We start from the raw sequence: 22,719 nt of genomic DNA, 5'->3' as shown, positions 1-22,719 counted from the left end.
TTCAAATCTAAATCCTTAATTTTAGCCTTTGTTTATAAGCTGGGTTGGAAACAGTTGAGGTGTTGGATCCCCTGAATAAATCCTAAAAACTGACTCATATGTTTTGGGGAAAAAGCTCCTGATAAAGTCTGTAGACATCGTCTTCATTCAACTTTTTTCATGTGGTCTGTTGTTGAAAAAGCAAACTAAAAACCGCAAAAATATGAACTATTGAAGAATCTGAATTTAAACTGAATCGGCACGCCAAAACCCCCTGTTGGTTATGGCTGCCTCATTTGTAGGTCATGGACAACAAGTTTTTTGTCTTCAGTGATATTTTCACTATTTTTTCTCCTGTGTTTGTCTGGAGATCCTACATGTAACCATGGCCACATTGTTTACATGTGAAATCAGCTGTTAGCAGCCTGTAGCATGTCAATGCTAACTGGTGCAAGGCCTGATGTTTCCCCACAAGGTGAGGAGAAGGAGGTGAGGACGACGTGCTGGTTCTCAGGTGTGAGCTAAGAAGTGAGGACATGGACCTGTCCTTCCATCCATCGTTATTGGGAACGTAAGATCTATCTCCAATAAGATGGACGAGCTAGCTGTGCTAACCTAGCAACAGAGGGAATACCAGAAGGCAGAGTAGCATCATGCTATTCACAAACATCAGACACCAACGCAACATGTGAAGAGCTTCACCTGCTGTGAGCAGACAGGATCCAGGAGACAGAGACTGAACAGACTGCTGAAGAAGCTCAGTCCTGGACCCTGTGGAGGTGGAGGCTGGCTGACTGGACAATGATGGACAAGCTGTCAGCAGCTATTTTCTTATGGAGCTTTTTGAACTTTCTATACACTTTCTTACTTTGGTTTTCTTGATTGCTGCTGTGACTCCTCCTGAATTTCCCCTCAGGGATAAATAAAGTATTTTCTATTCTACTCTATTCTATTCTATATTATTCTGTTCTTTTCTAATAATCATAAAAGAATTGAATCAGGAGAAAAGCATATCGTCCCAGCCCCTGAAATTGCAAGTTAAAGGGTTAAAACAGCAATTACAAGTCACTGGAGTGGAATTTTGATTTAAATATATTGTTTATATGATATTTCAATTTTTTTTACCCCCCAAAAAGGAGAAAAGTATCAAAGGGTTAAAGCTCAGGAGATTCTTTAAGTCATTATGGTTCATCCTCTGGTAGACATTAAGTCTGTTCAACAGACATTAGCTTATCCTCCAAGTGTTATCAAACCATTAAATGAAACAATTTCACTTATAAAACCCTGAAATTCAACATCCAGTCAGAGTTTTTTGGGTTCAGGCACCACAGACACTCACTCAGAAAGTAGATCTGATTCAATCATTACGTTGGACATGCAAGTCAAGTTACGTAACGTTAAATTAAATCAACATTCAGACTGGACCTACAAATAAGTCCTCTCTGTTGAGAAGGATCGACTGATTCAAACACCCAAACACTCTGAGTACAGACTCCATCAGTCAAGTTTATCAAAAACTGAAGCTTAAAGGAAACCAACGGCCTTCACCTGAGGCATGCAGCCAACAACTTATTTAATTTATGTTAAAAATAAGAGGTAAGACCAAGCTGTGTCCCTCTTCTTTCAAACTCAACGAACCTCAAATACGAAGAAAAATAAGGAACCTGCTGATTGCCACTTTACAGCCTGCATGCTCCGTCTGCAATCAGCTGCGTGTGTGCATATGTATTCATGATTACCATCGCTGCGTGAACTGTTACATGGTGATTGCATGATAAGTAACAAACAGAGCTTACGAAAAAGAGACCTGGCACGTTTTTCGTATGGATTCATGCAGCGACGATTCTGATCCTGCATAATGGGAATGATTGGATTAAAGAGGCTGTCGGGAAGACGGTGGGAACGCACAAGCAAACGCAGAGCCAGGGAGACGTGTGGGAAAGTTTTTAAATTAAAGGACGGTGAAGGAGAGAAAAGGAAGAAAAATAGTGGAGGAGTGGTCTGTGGTTCTGGGTTTCCTGTGGTTGAGACGAGAGGTCAAACTTCCACCATGAGAACACACACACACACACACACATGTCCATTCAGGGTATTTCCCATCTCTTAATCAGGGTTTTATTTTGACATATCAGGAGTCTGCTGACGCAAAAGCTTTGGAGTAACCCCCTGTAGATGTTTCAGACCTCATCTCCCATTCACAAGTCTCAAAAAGCAGCACAGACATCTCCCCGAGGCCACACGTGAGCGCCCTGCCTCCCGCTTTAACCACACTCTCACATTCACACTCTGCTTCCATCCAGTGCTGCTGTGACGGGCTGAAATGTGTGAACAAGCTGTAGGTATTCGTGCACTTCACGCTGTGCGTTTCAGGTTAGATTATCACGCAGCTCCAGCAAACAGCCTGCTGTGTCACCAAGCCACAGCGGCAGCCTGCAGACGGCGGCTCAGGGGTGTGATTGCACACTGATGAGACAGCGTCTGTGATGACGCAGATGAAACCTGCCTGTGTCTCACCTCCATGTGAGGAGACATTTCTATAAATGAACATGAAGCTCCAGAGAGGAGAGTGTTAAATTAAAACGGCTCTCGGCTCCTCAGAAACAGCAGATTGAGCGTTGATAGCAGCAGCGACGCATTAAGCCTGTTTGCACTCAGACAATAAGACAGATGGAAATCTGTGGTTATCAGCTGATGCACTGATTACTTCCTCAATCAGTCGTTAGGGTTTTAATTAGTGACACCATATTCTTGTTCTTTAAAGGTTTGTCTTTGCTTCCTAATGTGACTCAAATCCTTTTCTTTTTTTGGATGTGTTTGAGAACAAATGAGAGTCGACAGGATTTTGTTCATCCAGGTGAAGAAAACAGAGACTTCAGTTTAGAGGAAATTAAACATCGAGATTATTCCCATGCTCCGTCTGAATTCTTAGTGTTACTTTTACTTTAAGACAAGAACAACATGTTAAACTGTAGTGAGTCTCCAAGGCTTAAATCTTGATGCTACAACGCTCTACTACCCGGATGTAAACAAGCAAAGATGGCAGACTACATTGTGTAAACAGAACAGTTTTAATTAGTTAGTTAGTATTAGTTAGTTTTTATTTTTTATTTATTTAATTTTAATTTTAATGTTTTTATTTTATTTATTTTTTTCACATATTTTATTAGCATTTTGCCCTTCTTTTCTTTTCTTTTCCCTTTTTAATTTTCTAATTTTTATTTATTTGTTTATTTTCTGTTGTCTTGTATTTTGTTCTATTGGAAATAACCCCACCCCCCCAAAATAAATAAATAAAATAAAATAAAATAAAACAATAAAATAAAATAAAACAATAAAATAATAATAATAAATAAATAAATGAATAAATAAATAAATAAAAAAATGAGAATAAAAAATAAAAAAATCCAGCTTTTCTGTCTTAATCTAGAAAATAAAGACTAATAGTTTGTAGTTCTGTGCAAAGTGTAACTGGCATGGGACGTGGATCTAACCTGGAAGGAGGACTGGTGCTAGCTCTGCTAGCTTAAGTTACACTTACACATGGCATGTGTGATTTATATGAAACCATGTAGGAGCTAATTTTTGGCGGTTTTTGGTGAAGTTTCTTGATATTTGGACTAGTAAATCAGATTTGTTTGGTTACTCAAAGCCTGATGAAAAAATTAGGCATAATTTTTTTGAAGTGTTGACCCATGTTGCTTTTGAAGCTCCTATCAGGCTGACTTTAGAGTAAAGCAGTTTTAACTAGGGATGGGTACTCTTGACAGCTGAAAAGATTTAGTACCAGTAGGGTTGGTTACTGAATTAGATACTTTTGTAGGTACTGACCGAATTCCATCTGAAGTCCCGGGAACCAATTCACATTAAACCAAATGGACCATGTTAAGGTACCTAAACACATCCTTGTGACTGCGAGGGAGTGGAAGAGTTGGCAATTTTCTGTGCTGGACATGCACACAGCATTGCAAGGTTATATAGTGAAGAATAAATATGTTAACTTGAAAAACATTGAGATTTATTTATTTATTTATTTATTTATTACCTCATTAAGACACAAAAATATCAAAAATTGGAACAGTTGAGTACCGATAGCCAGGTACCAATTTTCAATACTTGGCATTGGTACTATATCGTAACAAATGTAAAAGGTACCCATCCCTAGGTAGCAATAAATGTTACCTGGCAATCGGTGTTGGTACCACTCAAAGTTTTTCAATTAAACATATCTATTTCTCAATATATAACCTTGCAATGCTGTGTCCACGTCCAGGATAATCACCTACTCTTCCACTCCCTCACAGTCACAATGATGTGTTTAGGAACCTAAACATGGTACCTTTTGATTTTATGTGAATCAGTACTTGTACCACGGACGGAATTCAGTACCCATCCCTACTTGTTGTCTAACTTCAGAGTGTGGACTTACACAGATACAGTTTGTCAACATAATGCGGATGTAGCAGCTTTCAAAGTTTCTCTTGGAGGGTGGTGGAGCCCAAAATTGTGACCATGGGTTCATTGAAAACGAATCATTTTTTAGAAAAACAAAAACATCATTGAATCAAAGGATGAGGAAAGTGCAGTTTTGTTGATTATAACTTAGTGTCAGTCACCAACAGTAACATAAAGTCACCAATAAACAGGCGACTTCCTGAGCCTTTTGGGATATCAGTGTCATAATGTTTACAACTAGATATAGATTCAATAATGATATATCTTTCAGCCCCAAACCAGAACGCTCGACCTGACACAGGACACGGTTTAGGACCGCTGCCCTTCAGGTGTCACACGAGTCTTTAACACCCACAAACCCTCACTTTACAACCCAGCAGCATTTCCTCCTGACAAACTGTGACACGGTGACGGGTGTGAAAGCAGCTGTAAGGTAAAGACAAGTGGTTTTAATTACAGCCCACACAGACAGAGCTGCGTTTAAATACTCTACAGCTGACAGTCTGTTCACCTCCATACCGTTTGTGGTTGGAAGAAGGGAGAGGACAGATTTCTGGCTTTAGTTTAGTTTCTTAATAAATAAAACCATGTCTCCACGCCTGAGCTGTCTTTAGCTGTACTGTCTGTGTGCTACCTCTCAGGCATCCACAACCAAAACAAACCCAAATAAAACTCTGGAAATCCCCCCGGGCAAAGATCACATCCAAAACTCCGGTCCTACATCAGCTCTGAATCCCCCAGCGAGAAAGAAAACTGAAAGTGGACCACACACTGAGAGGATGACTGTACACTCCTAAAACAGAAAAAACATGATTTATAAAACACATACAGGTGACGTCTGACAGAACAAACACTTTCAGATTTATTCTGTTTCTAATAGATGATGGAAAATATCTGTCACAAGTCCCCAAAGATCATCAAACGGCTTCAAATACATTCAGCTAGCTGTCACAGCAGAACAAGAAAACATCGCGTTCGATTGTTCTGAGCGTTTAAGTGAAATACGTGATAATAAAACACAATGAGGGGAATGAAGCAGATAAAAAAGACGGATATGTAGCTGAAAAAGATTACGTCAGAGGCTTTTTGTTCACATTTCCTACAGATTGAGCTCTTTGATATCATTTCCACAAGGAAATATTAGTCTCCACCTCATGAGAAAAGCTAAATAACAGTTCAATTTAGAGTAAAGGTGAAAGAAGTGTTTCTTTTAGCTGCTTCACCTCGCTGAACAAACACATTGATCTACAGGGACACACACACACACCTGCCACTGTTTTCACTGCAAACACAACCTTCGGACACACGACAGGAGTCCAAACACACTCACACACATGCTCCGCTGCTAATGGACAAACAGATGCAGCCGCGTCTTCTTCAACTCAGCTTATTATGGATGTGAAACGACGCCAACCCAACATAAGAGCGCCACGGCAGTGATGCAACTTCAACAGAAAGAGCAGCAACTCAGCTCCTAATGATTTAACACAAAGCTTTCCCTTCCTTTGAATTTCAGCTGATGGTGGAGTTTGGGGGGTTTGAGCGTGTTTCGTGAGATCAGGTTGCTGATTATATTTTAAGCAGGGCTTCTGTTTTGGTTTAATGAGCTGACACTAACGCTGAGAGAGGTGGATAACCTTGGAAATAAGGCAGAAGTGAAGAAGTTTTTCCCAATTTGCTGCTCCTGTTTGCCACTTTTCAGGGACCAACTTTTTGATCAATGAGCATCCAAAGCAGATTAAAGCTTTGTGATATACAGATCTGTGCATCATGACTTGAGTCTCAAGGGAAACTACCCTGTGCCAAGCAAGTGGAAGCAGATTAACGAAACAACTGCAGTTCCCCAAATGTCCACTAGAGGCTGACCCCAAAACCCAAGGGTTCCCCATTAGAGCTCATGTTGAAATGCACATTTTTACAGCAGCATTATGGAGACTTAACTGTTGCCTTTATCTTGGTTTTAATGATAGTTTGTAGCTTCTTTAAATCTTCATGTATTTCAGATGCCTCTTTTAAACGATATTCTCTGGTTTAAATCATGGTTGGTGGAACCAGAGCGCTTTTTTAAATAATTTTATAGCGTTTTGACCATTTTGTGTGGTGAGTCATATTGTTTCATGACTAAGTGGATATTATAATCATCTTGCTGCAAAACAAATCTACATACAGGCATAAATTACCTTAGCTAACGACAGGAGATGAGTAAATTCTCACTGTGAGGGAGTGGAAGAGTAGGTGATTTTCCATGCTGGACATGAACCCAGCATTATAAGGTTATATACTGAAGAACAAATGTAAATAATTAAACACAAAAAAATATCGAAAGTTGGTACCACTGAGTACCATTGGTAGGGCATTGGTACCGTACCGCACCATACTGTACCGTATCATTTCAATTGTGAAAGGTACCCATCCCTAAGGCTTATTCACTTCAAAGGTCTTGAGGCAACAAAGAAATAAAAAAATAGATCAAACATTTTCTGTTTGCATCATTTTATGAATAAATAACCCGATTTTTTGTCAACATTTCTTAGAATAATGGTTGAAATGTGCCAGTTAAGGCAGTTTTTAACTTGGGAAAACATTTCACGACCTCCCAGGGGACTCTGAACCCCAGTTTGGGAAACAACAACTTGTAAAAATACAAACTCTGAATATTTGTCAAAATAAGCACAGGGTAGCACTCACTGTTCAGGATAAGCTAGCTGCTCCCAGTCTGAGCATTGAACCATATAGCTAACGGGCTAGCTAGCCAGCATGGACTTAGACACTTGGACACTTTGGCCTCCATCTTTGAACGTGATGCTAATACAGTGAGGAAAAGACAATTTATATGTGATTTCTTTGTGTGCAGGTGTAATTACACTCTGGGAGAGTGAATATTAGATTATTTTATTATCCTCTAACATCATAAACCTTGTTCACCTCCATGTTTGAGCAGAAAAACACCTCACTGTAATCCACTAAGACAAACTCTGAAGAGCATCCGTCTCGTTGTATAATGAACCTTCAGTCTCCTCTGTAATAAGCCCGAACAAAAGACTGCAGCAGCGAGAATAGCGAGTAATTGAAGGCATTGTATGAAATTAAATGGAAGGAGACAAAGCTGGGGAGAATCATTAGACAGGGGGTTATTGGAGGTCTCGTCCTCCAGTCACTTTTTTGTCTTTGTGTCTCTTTTCATGTTTTCCATTCTTTACCAAGCAAGCGGCGCCCTTTTATACGTTTAATCATTGCTCTGTCTCACTTCCCCGAGCAGCCTGACTGACGTGACCCTGAATTAACAGACAGAGACGGAGACAGGCAGCAATATTCAGGTTTCTAAATGTCCCTCCACGCTCCCCGCGCTTCATTCAGCAGAGAAATATCCATCATCATAAACTGTGTGTGCGAGGGACACAGAGATAAAAAGACGGAGTGTGTATATGTATCGGCAGTCATGATGATAAAGTTAAAGGGCATCCTGGGTAAAATAAATGATGCCTGATGGTTCGGAGGCCTGCACACATCGCTCTCCTGGGAGTCCTGTGGAAGCGAGATGCTGACAAAACTGACTTACAAATTGTTCCATCAGCGAGACAATGTAATCTGACTTGATCTGATGTGGGGGGTTTCTCCCGTTTCTCCGTGCTGGGCTCATAACGTGGAAGAGTGAGCAGAGAAACGACAGGAACAATTTGTAAAATGTCTGTGTGCTATGAAAAGCTCATCTTGGCAAAATGTCCATTTTTGTTTCAGCTCCGCGAGGGATTGTTGTGGAGATGGAAGCGTTCACAAGGTTCAGATTCCCATCAGAAATATTCAGATGTGTGAGACGGCTTTCTGATAACTTCAGAGCTGAATCCCGAACCACAGAGCAACGTTTGTTCCAGCGTAGATCGTCAACTTCTACCTGTAGATAAAACCTGTACATGCTACACTGACCCATCTTCTAATTCATCAGAAACTTTGTTGTAAGTGAGGATGTTCAATACCACTTTCTTTCAACCCACAAGAACTTTTGATACATAAAATTTAAATTAACAGTGACAGATCATTTTAATCAACAACAGCACAGTCTCCCTGCCATTAAGTCCAAACTAAAACACCAACAACTCTCTCAGAGTTTATGATTTGTCATGAATAAATTAACGAAAAGTGCAAAATAAAACTAACAGCTGTCAGTTTAGTTTTGTTTTTGTTTTTTTGAACTGAAGTGACAAATAAAACAGTTTAATTGTCAACTGCAGCTAAAAAAAAATAGATATATAATGTAATGAGTAGTGGTGTGCTGATCAATCTAAAATATTGATATATAGATGCCAACGTTCGGGTATTGATAAATACTTGGGTGATGAGATTGGTACTTAAGTTTCGGTTTCTTTTCTCCACATGTGCTCCTCTCAATCGCTCATGTGCTCATAGATAGATAGATAGATAGATTGATTGATAGATAGATAGATAGATAGATAGATAGATAGATAGATAGATAGATAGATAGATAGATAGATAGATAGATAGATAGATAGATAGATAGGTGGATGGATGGAACCTTGTCTCTTCTGCAGTAAAAACAGAAATTTGCCTTTGACACGGTTGACCACCCCTGCCCTGATTCATTCATGTTGTCTGAACAGGACTTGACAACGGTTGCCGTGGTGTCAAACGGCAGCAATGAAGTGTCAAACTACTGGGGAGGAGGATTTACACTACCCAAGCTTTTTTGCCTTGAGTATCAGCTGCTGGTATCGGCGGCCTTCACAAGTACCAATACCATGAACAAAGGCTGATATCAACCTGATACCTAACACTGATACCTAGGGATGGGTACCTTTCACATTTGAAACGATACGGTACCAATGCCTGGTACCTGGCAATCGATGCCGGTACTCAACGGTACCAATTTTTTTTACACAATACTTTTTTGTGTTAATGTGGTCAAGAAATATAAATTTGTTTCATAATAGAATATAAAAATTTATCAATTTAAGATATTTATTCTTCAATATATAACCTTGCAATGCTGTGTTCATGTCCAGCATGGAAAATCACCTACTCTTCTACTCCCTCACAGTCACAATGCTGCATTCAGGTACCTAAACATGGTACCTTTTGATCTTACATTAATCTGTACCCATTACTTTCTACAGAATTGGTCGGTACCTACAAAAGTACCGAATTCGGTACCCAACTCTACTGATACAAGTACTTGCCAATTCCAAGTTGCAAGTATATCATTTATGTTTTCTCAATGTTATTTTTAAGCTACACGAAGAAATTTTAATTAAAACATACAAATTCAGCCATGAATCATCCTGTATGAAAATGACATTAAAGAGGGGTATGGTGGGAGTTTTTTAAACCCTGTTTCCAACAAGCAGTCCAGTTTGGTGTGGGTTGCCAATGGTGCTTTTCGCCGGATGCCAACAGCTGCATCAATTACATCATGGTGTACCCCGCTAATAAATCCAACAAAAAAGAAAAATGCAACACGGTAAACAAAGAGCAATGACGGACAAACTGCAGTGTTTCTAGCTCCACCTCCTGGATCAGTTTAGTCTAGCACCCCAAAACAAGGGTCCCTAAAAGTGGGATAGCTCGGCTCAGTTATTTGGGGACCCATCCCAGAATTAGTCAGTAGAAATGCCAAGACGGACCGAACTGAACGGCTAGGTAGAAACAGGGCTTAAGACTTTATTTTGTCCCTCTGGAGCCCCCTTAGCAGCTTTACATGAATTACAGCTCAAAAAGAGTCCCTATTCTTCCTCAAACTGGTGTTTCCAAAAACTCTTATCCCTGCTGATGTCTCTTTAAGGCTCTGAGTCTCTGATTGGCCAGCCCTCCTGAGGCAGACCTCGGTGTTTGAGGCCTCAAACGTGAAGAAGGACCAAGAAAGACCAAGAAGTGATGAACAGAAATAGCTCCTAACAGCCAACTTGCAGCAAAAACGTGGGGCACACTGCCGCTAAACATTGTTTAGAAAATCAGGGATTCCTAATAGCTTCTGTCGTCCACAGGCGACAACTTTTCTAAACAACGCGGACAGAGAACAAGGCGAGAGGAGCTCAGGTCAGTAATCAGCCAGACAGCTTCTTCAATCACAGCTCTTCACTCTGAGCCGCCCAGACAACAGCGGCTTAATGAGAGCCACGCATCAACAGCTGGACAAACACAACACTGCAAAGCTCTGAAACCACACACACACACACACTAGCCTCAATCTGCTGCTGCAGGCTGACACACTCTTAAATCTGGCCTCTTAGGCCTTAAACGCTCTCTATACTTAAAAAGAAATATTGATTAATGCAATTCTCTGTGACTGATAAATGTTTCTCACGCGGTCTTCAAAGGTTTTAAAATGTTATCTGGAAGAAGAAGTGAGTGGTAAAAGTACTTGAAAGGATCATAAACACTGAAATGAGCATTAAGAGGACATCGTTTAAAAAGGAACCAAGATGTACGAGGATAATTGCTGCCAGCCTCGTTCTTCATGCGCTAATTAGCATCTTTTCAGCTCAACAAATGTCTGTTTATAAAGGAAACATGCTACAAAAATCATACCGATAAAAGAGTCTTCATTAGGAGATGGGAACACCTACACAGAGACCTGTCTCTAAAAAAAGCAGAATAAAAAAAGTGTCAGTTTTTGTGCCTTTTTTTCTTATGCTTAGAAAAATATCAGAAGTAAAAACAGGAGCGAATGCAGCTCTGTTCCTTCAGGAGCGCTAAAGTTTCTTGTTTATTTCCAACAGCCTGTTTGATTGAGTGTCCTCATTATAATGTAAAGGGTACTGGAGGAAAACACCACGGCATCAAAAGGAGTCACAAACTCCAAACAAGAGAAGAAGAATCAGGCGAATAAGTCTTTGAAGAGGCTCCTCATGACGGGGGTTTTATTTAGTATCTAACTTCAGAGTTTCTCTGCACGGCTTCACGGGAGTTTCTGACAAAGATGGGAACAAAAAAAATCAAAATGGTGAGAAAACAATATGTTTTTACATTTTAGTCACTTCAAATGGAAAATGAGTAAATTCCCATTAAAATTTTCTATGGTGATTTTGTCCCAAAAAGTCTTATCAAGTGTTTTTGTCTTATTTTGAGTAAAAAATGTCTTTTCATGCTTGATATGAGCCACATTCAACTGATCAGTGCAGAAAAATGTCTTGTTTTAAGTTATTTTCAAGACAAAATGAGGTCTGATTTGCTTGTAACAAGTAAAAAAATCTGTCAATGGAAGAAGAAAAAATTTACTTGAAACTTAGAATAACGTCTTGATACAAGTAACTTTTCTCTTTTTCCAGCCATCTTCTGCCACTAATTCAGGGTCAAGCCCAGACTTCCCTCTCCCTAGCTACTTCCAGCTCTTCCCGGGGGATCCCGAGACGTTCCCAGGCCAGCCGTAAGATGTAGTCTGGGTCTGCCCTGGGGTCTCCTTCCGGTGGGACGTGCCCTGAACACCTCACCAGGGAGGCATCCATGGGGCATCCTCATCAGATGCCCGAGCCACCTCATCTTGCTCCTCTCAACGTGGAGGAGCAGCAGCTCACCCTATCTCTAAGGAGGAAGCTCCATTCGGCCGCTCACCCAAAGCTCATGACAACAGGTGAGGGTGGGAACGAAGATCGACCGGTAAACAGAGAGCTTTGCCTTCTTCACCACGACAGACCTGCAGACGCTGCACCGATCCGCCTGAGGATCTCTCGCTCCATCCTTCCCTCACTCGTGAACAAGACCCTGAGATACTCAGGCTGTATTCAGACCAGAAAAGTCCTTTGGTCCACCTGTTTGGTCCGGACCAAAAGCAGACTTTATTTTTCTCGTTTGGTGCGGTTCGTATTCAGATTGTACTTTTTGCAAGTGGACTATATTCTGTAAACACATCCACGTGTGTGACGATCAGTGCTCTCATTGGACAGCACGGCACACAGAATACAGACCCAGAAATGGAGGTAAACATGTGTGTTTGTGCTCTTATTAGAGCTGCAAAATCATTTTCAGTTTCAAGAGCAGCTCCTTCAAAGCAGCTTAACAACACCGTTTACAATTTTGGAACAGGAAGACGAATGATCGCAGCAAGGAGACGCTATGCTCTGCGTGTCCTGACCCACAACATGCTAGCAACAGCGTGGCTAAACAGAAGACGGAGGATCAGGTATGAACCAAAGACAGTTAGGTTACGGTGGCTTTATAGGCCCAAAAGGCGCATGTATCAGGGTTCCTACAGCTCAAGGCAAGTTAAATTTAAGACTTTTTAAGACTTTTTAATGACGTTGGAAATCAAATTTAAAAACAAGTCGACAACAAACCACAATTGAAACAAACAAAACTAACAAACAAAAACACCACATGAATTACCTGGGTTTGAGGCAATTTTAACCCAATGTTTATTTTACATAAAACATCATTTTTAACATTTTTTTTAAACCCATTTTGAGAACTTTATGCCTATTTGCCCCCATTCATCTTTTTTGGCCACTGTCAAAACCATTTTTGGAATTTTTACATGGGTTTTTATATTTAATCTCAAATTTAATTCTCAATTTTACTGCCATAATCAATTCTCCTAGGCCACTTTTGGATTTTTTTGCCAATTTTTCCTATTTTTTTTTCTCAGTTCCTGGTGCAACCACACCACCGTTTTGTTAGTTCCACTATTGTGATTATGCGATGTTGCCACGAGAGTAAATCAGGAAATTTTTTAGAAAAATAGATAAATGTTTTTTTTTTTAACTTCAAACCAACATAAATCTTGCCAATGTGTTCAAATTTTTCAAGACTTTTGAAATTTGGATTTAAGACTTTTTAATGCCAATTCAGGCCTTATTTTTAGAATTGTGGATTCAATGCCTTTTAAGACCTGCACCGGCGAACCACGAACCGCACCAGAGTTCGTTTGAAAGCGGACCTAGACCACCTCAAAATGTGGGTCTTGGTCCGGTAGTTTGTTCTGCACCAGGGTTCCTTTGTGTCTATTCACACCTGCATGAAAAGTCCACACCAACGTGGGAAACGAACTCTTGTCCGTTTAAAGTGGACCAAACAGTCCAGGTCTGTATACGCCCTTAAACTCCTCCACTTGGGGCAGGATCTCATCCCCAACCCGGAGAGGGCACTCCACCCTTTTCCGGCTGAGGACCATGGACTCGGATTTGGAGGTGCTGATTCTCATCCCAGCCGCTTCACACTCGGCTGCGAACTGATCCAGAGAGAGTTGAAGGTCACGGCTTGATGAAGCCAACAGGACCACATCATCTGCAAAAAGCAGGGACCCAATCCTGAGGTCACCCCCCACAGGACTCCTGAAGGAACATCCCATTGGCTGTTTTTTTTTAACTTGTCACAAGCAATACAGACCTCATTTTTCTCTTTAAATAACTTGAAACAAGACATTTTTCTGGACTGGTCAGGTGTATGTGGCTCATATTAAGCCTAAAAAGACATTTATTACTGAAAATAAGACAAAAACACTTGATAAGATTCAGTTTTTGCCGTGTGTTCTGTAGATCTGTTTGTTTCTCTAACTTTAAATGACATGAAGGATCCTGGAAATTTCTGTTTGTTACTCTTAACTTTCTACCGTTGTGTTAACGTGAAGATATTTTTTGAAAATACTTTATTTTCTGTCATTTTTGTTTAATTTTTTAAATCTGACTTCATTTTCCAGCATCGCAAACATCCTGAGGTAAACTGAGTTCAGCTCTCTGGTTTCATGACGAACCTGTGACGACACTAACAACCTGAAGCAACACACACACACACACACACACACCAACATGAGCCGGGTAAACAAAGTGGAAGCCGACCAAAGTCTCCTCTGAGTCACCAGACGTTTGACTTCCTGCTGTTTACACACGCAGGGTGACGGTGAGGACGACTTCAGAATGAGCCGGCCAATCAGAGGAGAGTTTCTGTAGGAATAGGATTCCAGCTGCCGTGTCATTGGCTGAAGCCGGACAGGTGTGTGTGGTTAGGGTTTGAGTTTCAGGCTCTTGAATCATGAGTGTGCTGTCACCCTGTTTCCTGCTCAATCCAGTCTGGATGGGTACCTTTCACATTTGAAACGGTACGGTGCCGATACCCGTTACCTGAAGATTATTATTGGTACTAAACAGTACCAATTTTCTGTACTTTTGTGTTTTTGTAGTAATAAATGTGAATTTGTTCAATTATAAATCTCAAAGTTTTTCAAGTTTACATGCTTTGTCTTCTTTATATAACTTTATAAAACCTTGTGAATCTTGAAAATCACCTTGAAAATCACCTACTCTTCCACTCTTTCATAGTCACAAGGATGTGTTTAGGTACCTAAATATGGTACCTTTTGATTTTATGTAAATGGAGACTACAGACACAATTCGGTTAGTACATATTTAAGTACTTTCCCATCCCTTCTATCCACTATCCTCTCTTCTATCCAATTAAAAGCATAAAAAGCCCAAACAATATTCGAAAGAAAATGTTGGACTTCTTCCTTTAAGGTTGAAATCCTGTTGAGACACTGTTTTTTTTTTTTTTTTTTAAAAAAGCATAATTCAAAGATCAAAGTCATGATTGCATTTTTCTATCTAAAAATTTGTAGAAGAGGTCAAAACTTTAAGCTTCCAGTCCTAAAACATTTCTTTGAAAATGTAAACATTTTAAAACACTGCCAAAATCGTTCCTTAATATATCCAAATACTTTCTTTACACATTTGAAACAATGCGGTGCCGGTACTCAGTGGTACCAATTTTCGGAACTTTTGTGTGTTTTTGTGGTAAAAGATATTAATGTCTTCAATAATAAATCCCAAAGTTTTTCAATTTGACATATTTATTCTTCTTTATATAACCTTGTAATGCTGTGTTCATGTCCAGCATGGAAAATCGCCTACTCTTTCACTTCTTCATAGTAACAAGGATGCGTTTAGGTACCTAAATATGGTACCTTTTGATTTAACATGGATCAATACTCGATACCACAGACAGAATTCTGTTAGTACCCATAAAAGTACCTAACTCTATACCCATCCCTACTATCCACTATCCTCTCTACTATCTAATAAAAAGAATAAAAAGCCCCAAAATATATCTAATTGAAAAAAGTTGTAATTCTTCCTTTAAGGTTGAAATCCTGTTGAGACAAAGTTTTTTTTAAAAAATAAGCAAAATTCAAAGATCAAAGTCACGATTGCATTTTTCTATCTTTAAATTTGTAGAAAAGGTCAAAACTTCAATCTTCCAGTCCTAAAATACGCCTTAAAACTGTTAAAATTTCAAAATAAAAGCCTAAATCTTTACTTCATATCTCTGAATAGGGCTGAGTACATTTCACATCTAAAACTATACGGTATCGTTGCTTAGTACCATGGCAATTAGTACCGGTACCCAACAGTACCAATTTTTGGTACTTTTGCGTGTTTGGTCGTTACCTATGAAAGTACCTAATTTGGTACCCATCCCTAAATCTGAATCCTGAATATAAAAATCTAAAAAAAGATTTGTGAGAATGTAGAATAGAACATTATTTGTCATTACAACAAGTAAAAAATATATATATTTATATATATAAACACATATATATAGTGGGAACAACGACCTTAATTCTAGATTTTTTGAAGAATAAGTCCAATTTAAATAAAACACAAACCTTAAAAACAACAGTTGTAAAATCTTCTTCTTTATGACTTTTATTTTGTAAATTATTGGTTTTTTTATTTCCTCCTAACTGCTTTCAACAAATGCCAAACTCCTGATACAAAAACACTAAAAACAAGCTTTTTTAAAAAAATAAAATGAAATTTCAACAGTTTTTTCATGTGTTCATAAATTACTGTATTGAATATTATTTTGTATTTTCATGTCACTGTTTTTCGTCATGCTGTCTCATGAAATAAATAACATTCCTGCAGATGAAGCACATGCATGAAGGTGAAAGTTCACTGAGCTTTTTGTTGAACAGACCCTTCCTGTGGATGTGTACCAGCGTTTGTAGCTGTTTGTAATCTCTGATCATCGTCTGTGTGCAAATTAAAAGCACAGTGTCAGAGATAAACCCGCGTGTAACAGATGGATGTCACGCTCTCGCCGCTGACCGTCTGCTGTCTGCTGCAGAGCTGGCTCAGGGTTTCTGCAGCATGTGTCCGCTTTGCCACTTTGTTTGTCTGGCAGCTGAGAAAGTTTCACTTCGGAGAGATTTGAGTGAAATCTTGGCGGTCGAATCAGAACGGTTTTACAGGTTGAGAAATTTGAGGCAGAGTGTGTTTTTGTCTTTTTAAAGCTGGTCAGAGTTAATTCGTCCTGGTCTTCATTAGACCTGTGTGGTTGTTTCCAGTCCAAACCCTCTAAAGCTCCTGTGAGGAAACTTCAAAATAATTATCCCCACTCCTAACCTCAAAGCCTGAAATCAAATTACTCTTCTTCAGACTTGGCACAGACAGAAAGTGAAGACAGAGAGGGGGGGAAACCTCGTGAGAGATCTGGCCGCTCTGTGTGTGATGCTGTGATTTAAAACAGGAAGAGGGCTCCAGTACTGAAAGGTCAGAGGTCAAAGAGGCCGAGGTCATGAATGTGGAGTCAGGGAGATGTTCACACACTTTCAGACGCACGTTAACACACATGTATCAGCTCGTTTGTTTGATTTTGACATGTTTATGGGATGATATAAGTTCGTAGATTCCCTTTTTTCAGCTTGTGTTGATGGGAACACTGTGTTTGCTTGAGACGTCAGTGTCCCACGTTTCTCTGGCCTCTTCACTGAGCATCAGCCTTTGTGGCACTAACAGTATGTTGGCAAACCTGCACCAAAACAAACTTCTGTGTGCCGGTTATGAAACGAGCGTGAATTCCTCTTTGTGGGCTGAAAAAGCAAAATGATTCAGTATTTCTTTCCGTTTTTTAAAGTGTGAATCTACCAAAAGCAGGGCACCACCAGCTCTATTTTAACCCTGTTTGTTTGCTAGAATCATGTCGTCCTCTCAGTTTCTGCTTCATTCAGATTTCCACACCGCCTCGGGGTAAACCCAACAGCATAACTTAGTAAAACACAAACAGCCATGTGACCGAGCCGCCCGCATTCCTCTCAAACAGGTTTCCAACAGCCTCACTGTACCGGCCGCATTAATGAGCGCTCTAACAAACACACCGGTAGTATTTCTCAGGAAGATTTGTGGTTAAGAAACAAAATCCTCTGAGGCTCAGAGAAGCTCTGCTGATTGATGTAAACACGAGTGGGAGGAGCCAGAGGAACAAAATATTTACAGGGTGGCTTTTCAGGATTTTTCTATTCAGACGTGAGCTCAAGTTTACTTTAGCAAACTTTCTTTTCAACAAAGATTAAACTTCGACTGTTGAGTTTTTTGCTAATTTAAAAAAAATGCAGAAATTAATGAGCTAAGAACTGGATGCTAACAAGCAAGGAGTGTCATGCTAGCATGTGTTAGCATCCATTTTCTCTAGTTTTGTTCTAGTTTCTTGACATTAAAGGAATGGGAATCAGAAAGTTTTACCTCTTTCTACTATTTTCATATTTTTCCCCTTTTTTGATTTTTTTTTTTTTGTTTTATTTGTAGATTTTATTTTTAGAAATAAAAATTTTCAAATCAATTTTCAAAATATTAATCACTCAACACATAATTTATTGAAAAGACTAGGCCTAAAGCTAGTTGGCCTGCTAACACCTAGCTTAGCTACTTATAGGACAGTACCTGCCCAAAGCATTTTTTAGAAAAAACTGGTAAAATTAGCTTTTATTGTAGCTTTAATCTGTGGATTCTTACTTTTCTAGTCGCTGATTTTGTGACACATAAGTGGTTTCTTAACATTAGCTTTTTAAGATAGCCTTTTAGCTAGATTTCAACCAAGTTTGTCAACAGTTTTAGCAAGCACTCCCCAAATTTAGCAACATTTTATGGTGAACTAAGGAATCAAAAAGAAGAAAAAACATAAAAGTTTGAATGAGTTGTTAGCTTATAGATTTCTTTCATTTAGTAAAAAATTGAAAACATGCTAATTGCTAAAGCAGAAGGAAAGTCTCAAAACTTCCTCTCATTCAGCTAATAATTTTGAGTTAGCCAGGCACTATGACTTGATAACTGTGTAAATAGCTAGCTTAGCAGCTTTTAAGTGTGATAAAAAAAACATCAACAGCACTTTTCAAGGCAAGATATGGGTTACATGGCATTGTGCTAAGCTAGCAGGTGCCTGGATTTAGCCTCATGTTACTCCCTGGCTTTGATAGGTGTTAAATAATTCAGCTTTTGAGCCACTCCCAAAACATATCCACTGAATGATGTCAGGACTGAAATTTTAAGACGCAGAAAGACACCAGGGAAACCTGAGTTAGCATGAGTAGCAGTGCTCAGTCCTATCGGTGTTTCCCAGCACATTTATTCCTGCTTAATCTGGTCTGACTGAGCCCTCAGAGGAAAGTCCAGTCAAAACAAAAAAAAAATAGAAATAAACATTTTCAATTCAATATTAACCAATCAATACATAATTTATTGGAAGGATGGGGTCTAAAGCTAGTTGGCCTGCTAACACCTAGCTAGACAATAGCTGCCAAAAGCATTTATTGGAAAAAAATGTTATAAAATTAGTTTTTACCAAAGCTTTTATCAGTAAATTCTTACTTAACTACGTACTAGCTTTTTTTCTAAGACAGGAGTGGATTCTTGAAGTTAGCTTTTTGAGATAGCCTTCTAGCTAGATTTCAACCAAGTCCGTCAACATTTTTAGCTAGCACTTTCCTAATTTAGCAAAATTTTATGTTAACTAGTGAATCAAAAAGGAGAAAAAAAACATCATATAAGTCTGAATGAGTTGTTAGCTTAATGTTTTCTTTCAGTTAGTACAAAAATTATAAACATGCTAAAATGCTAAAGCAGCAAGAAAGTCTCAAAAATTCCTCTCATGTTTGAAAAGTTAACATTAAGCTAATAATTTTGAATTAGCAAGAGTTAGCAGGGCGCGAAGTATTGAAAACTGTGTAAATAGCTAGCTTAGCAACCACCTTTCAAGGTTACATACAGGTTACATAGTGTTGTGCTAAGCTAGCACAATAAATTATTCAGCTTTTGAGTCACTACCAAAATATTTCCACTGAATGATGTCAGGACTGAGAGTTTACGTTAGCATGAGTAGTTTGTGCTCAGTCCTATCTGTGTTTCCAAGCACATTTAATCCTGCTAAATCTGGTCTGACTGAGCCTCCAGAGTAAAGTCCAGTCAAAAAAAACAACAAAGAAGAGGAAGTTAACTTCCAGTATCACCACATGCAAACGAGTCTGTCTATAAAAAGCTAATGCCTTGTTAAACTCCTGACCTCCCCACATCCTGAATGTTACATGAATTCATAAAACATGAAGTTATTTGCCTGTGAATCCACTGACCTCGCTGTAAATGATAAACCTGCAAGTCACTCCTCTGTGCGGATCAGCCCTATAAAAACAATTAAACTCCTTATGCCTCCAAGAAATTTTTGTACAACTTCCCAAGAACTTCACGCTCCATTTCTTATTCAGGAGATAATGTAAAACGGCGCACGGTTGATCCCTCAGGCTGCTCCACGTAAAAGTTCAGCTCCTTACTAACTCTGGAGATAGTATTTGTGTCGTGCCGTGTGAGGAAGCACATGTTCCTGCTCCTAGCAAAACATTAAAAAGGATTTACTGAGGAGCGTTGTTTAAAAAAAGAAGGCAGCACTTTGCTGCTTTACAGACGAAATCATTGAAAGAGCAACAGCAATGTTCTCTGGGACAAAGTTCATAACTCATCCTGATAAGTTGGAATCTGCAGTGAGAGTTTCCCAAAGATGCATACTGAAACTGAAAGATAAACCTGACACTACTTCCCAAAAAGTAGTGTTTGCTGCAAGTTTTATTGCTCTTTTTATGAGTTTTAAAGCAACATATGCAGGTACCCACACCTGAATATGAAAGATTACAGCATTTATCAAACTGCAGTAAATAAAACCTGACAATGAACTGCTCAAGCAGCCCTGAAACTGCATGCTCAGGTGATCTTAGCAGCATTTTAGCCATAACATCAAACAACCAGAGTTTAAACTGAGCAGCATGGCTGCAGCTATCGCGGTTTTATGGCTCCAGAGCTCAAGGTGCAGCGTTGAGGCTATTCTAATCCATTAACTGACACCATGGGCAATTACCTCCCCATCATGTACAGCTATGCTTGCAAGCAGATGGCCAATGGCGCTGTGTTTTTTCCAAGATTCATAGTTCCACATATGAGCAGGGGGTTAATGCGTTTTAATGACCTTTGAAGCCAAAGATTTGACTGAGTAGAATCATTATCTGGCTGCTTTTTTAATGATGCAAGCACTGCTGATCAATATTGCCATCAGAAAACATCTGTTTCCACCACTAAATGTGTGCAGTATTAGTGGGGAGATCTAACTGACACCACCTGAGAGCGTTAAAGTCTCCCTCTAACTTCCAATTATCCTCCTCGGGATTGGTATGGATTTAATGGGGGGAATCAATAAAAGATAATGGTTTTGTACAGCTGTTATAAAATGCCAGAATGAGGAGCTAACTCGGGAAGAAGTCAGCCCAGTCTGGAATACATTATAAAAGCCGTGTCACCCACTCAACAGGATCAGCCCACTTGCTGAGGCTCCAGATGTTCTGTGCATTGATTAGTCCCCAACACATTCCGTAGTCGCTCCCTAATGCACCAAACCCTATGTAAAAACCTCGAAATTAATTTTCCCCTCATTAGCTTGCTATGAATGCAGCTTCAAAACTGTTTGAAAATCACAGTATCCATACAGAAAAGATCTAGCTTCACTTCGGCGTACTTATAAAACATCTAGCAGCAGTTTTTCAAAAGTTATGACACACTTAGTTCCAAAAACCGCCGCTCTTTAAAGCATCGGCGTCAAATTCGCTCGTCGTTACCACGCAGCGTTTCTCGTAAATCAAATCAAGTTTGAGTAGCTTTCCTTCAAAACAGAAACCACAACATGCACGCCGATTAACCACAGTTTTCATCCTCTGTGCAGAACAGTGTAACATGTGCAACAGGAAGCGATAGAAATAAGCAGAAGTCGAGGAATCCTTAAATTAGACGTTTTTAACAAGGAGTTTGGTTTAGCGTTTGTTAATCAAGCGAGAAGGCAGAAACAAGCTGATAAGAAATCACGAGCACCGTAAAAAGCTTTTCCAAATTCCCCCAAAGCTTTTCCTGTTATAATAAGCTTTTGGAAACTGTTCATGTGAAACTCGGCTCAGAAAGAAAGTGCAGAACATGAATTACGCAGCTTACCTCTCGGTTGATTCTCCCGTCTCTTCCCGCGGGTCACGGTGCGTGTATTCCGTAAGAAAAGTTAGAAATTAAAACTCGTCATCTGTGTGCCAACGGTCCGTGGAAAATGAGGATAAAAGTTCCCAAATTTACATCCTGAAGCGAGGGAAACAGTCAGGCTGAGGCGGAATGAAATGTGTGTCAAAGCTGCGCAGCCGCTGCAGTCACAGCTGAAGTTTAGTTCAACATTAATTCCCACGACAAAACAAGTAGACTCGTCCTTCCCACGCCCAGGAACCCGGCCAACTACATGCCCGGCTCAGGTGTAATAATTCATGACACACTCATGCACACACATTCACGCACACACACGCACACATCCAGGTCTGAACAGGACAGGAGAGTGTGTTTTCTGTATCCAGTCAGAGCGCACACACACACATCCAGCCGGATCTGCAGCCAGGAGCTCTGCTGCTGTAAACGGCGCGATACGCAACCAGAGAGGGGAGAATGAGGATGAGGGTTTTTTTCTTCCATCTCCTCCTCCTCCTCCTCCTCCTCCTCCCCAATCCTAACCCCCAGTGCATTTAGGCTGGCGTCAAGTCAGCAAGAGTCAGCTGCATTGGCACAAGAAGTATGGAGAGAAACCCTTCAAAATAAAAGCTGCGTAAAAGCTACGTGACAGTAGATCATTATCAAAGATGTTTCTGGTCATTTACAGAACATGGTCCATTTTATTCTGGTATATTATAAAGAAAATAATTATAACAAAGTTTTATTTTTTGTCTCGATGTCATCATCTAGGGTTTCCGTACTAATCCATGACAACTTTCTAGTATTTTTTTTTCCTTCATTTTTCCCCCACAGTCTTAATTTAAAACCCAATATGTTTATATATTGCTTGCAAAAACTGCCTCAGAAAAAGTCTATACGTAAGGAAGGTAATATTCAGAATTCGACAACACAAAGTTAAACAGGAAGGGGCAACTGGGCTGAATTTGTAGTAACATCGGAAAAAGATGCAATGGTTACATGAGAAAATAAATCTTATCAAATTATAGTAAAAAAATTG

General features: G+C 39.6%; 1 protein-coding gene across 1 annotated transcript in view; it reads right to left on the bottom strand.

Moving 5' to 3' along the window:
* Window positions 1-22,139, bottom strand: part of LOC141810385 (plexin-B2-like) — a 243,342-nt gene extending 221,203 nt beyond the window's left edge. Inside the window, exon 1 of the mRNA XM_074697867.1 lies at window positions 21,669-22,139. The gene's annotated coding sequence lies outside the window, so the exon portion shown is untranslated. The remainder of the gene's footprint in view (window positions 1-21,668) is intronic.
* Window positions 22,140-22,719: the final 580 nt, after the last annotated feature.

The sequence above is a fragment of the Halichoeres trimaculatus genome, unplaced genomic scaffold (assembly GCF_033239565.1).
Source record: "Halichoeres trimaculatus isolate MK-OKI-2021-1 unplaced genomic scaffold, fHalTri1.1 fHalTri1_scaffold_21, whole genome shotgun sequence".
Classification (NCBI taxonomy): domain Eukaryota; kingdom Metazoa; phylum Chordata; class Actinopteri; order Labriformes; family Labridae; genus Halichoeres; species Halichoeres trimaculatus.
The sequence above is the reverse complement of the archived record's forward strand: the minus strand, read 5'-3'. Positions and strand labels throughout refer to the sequence as shown.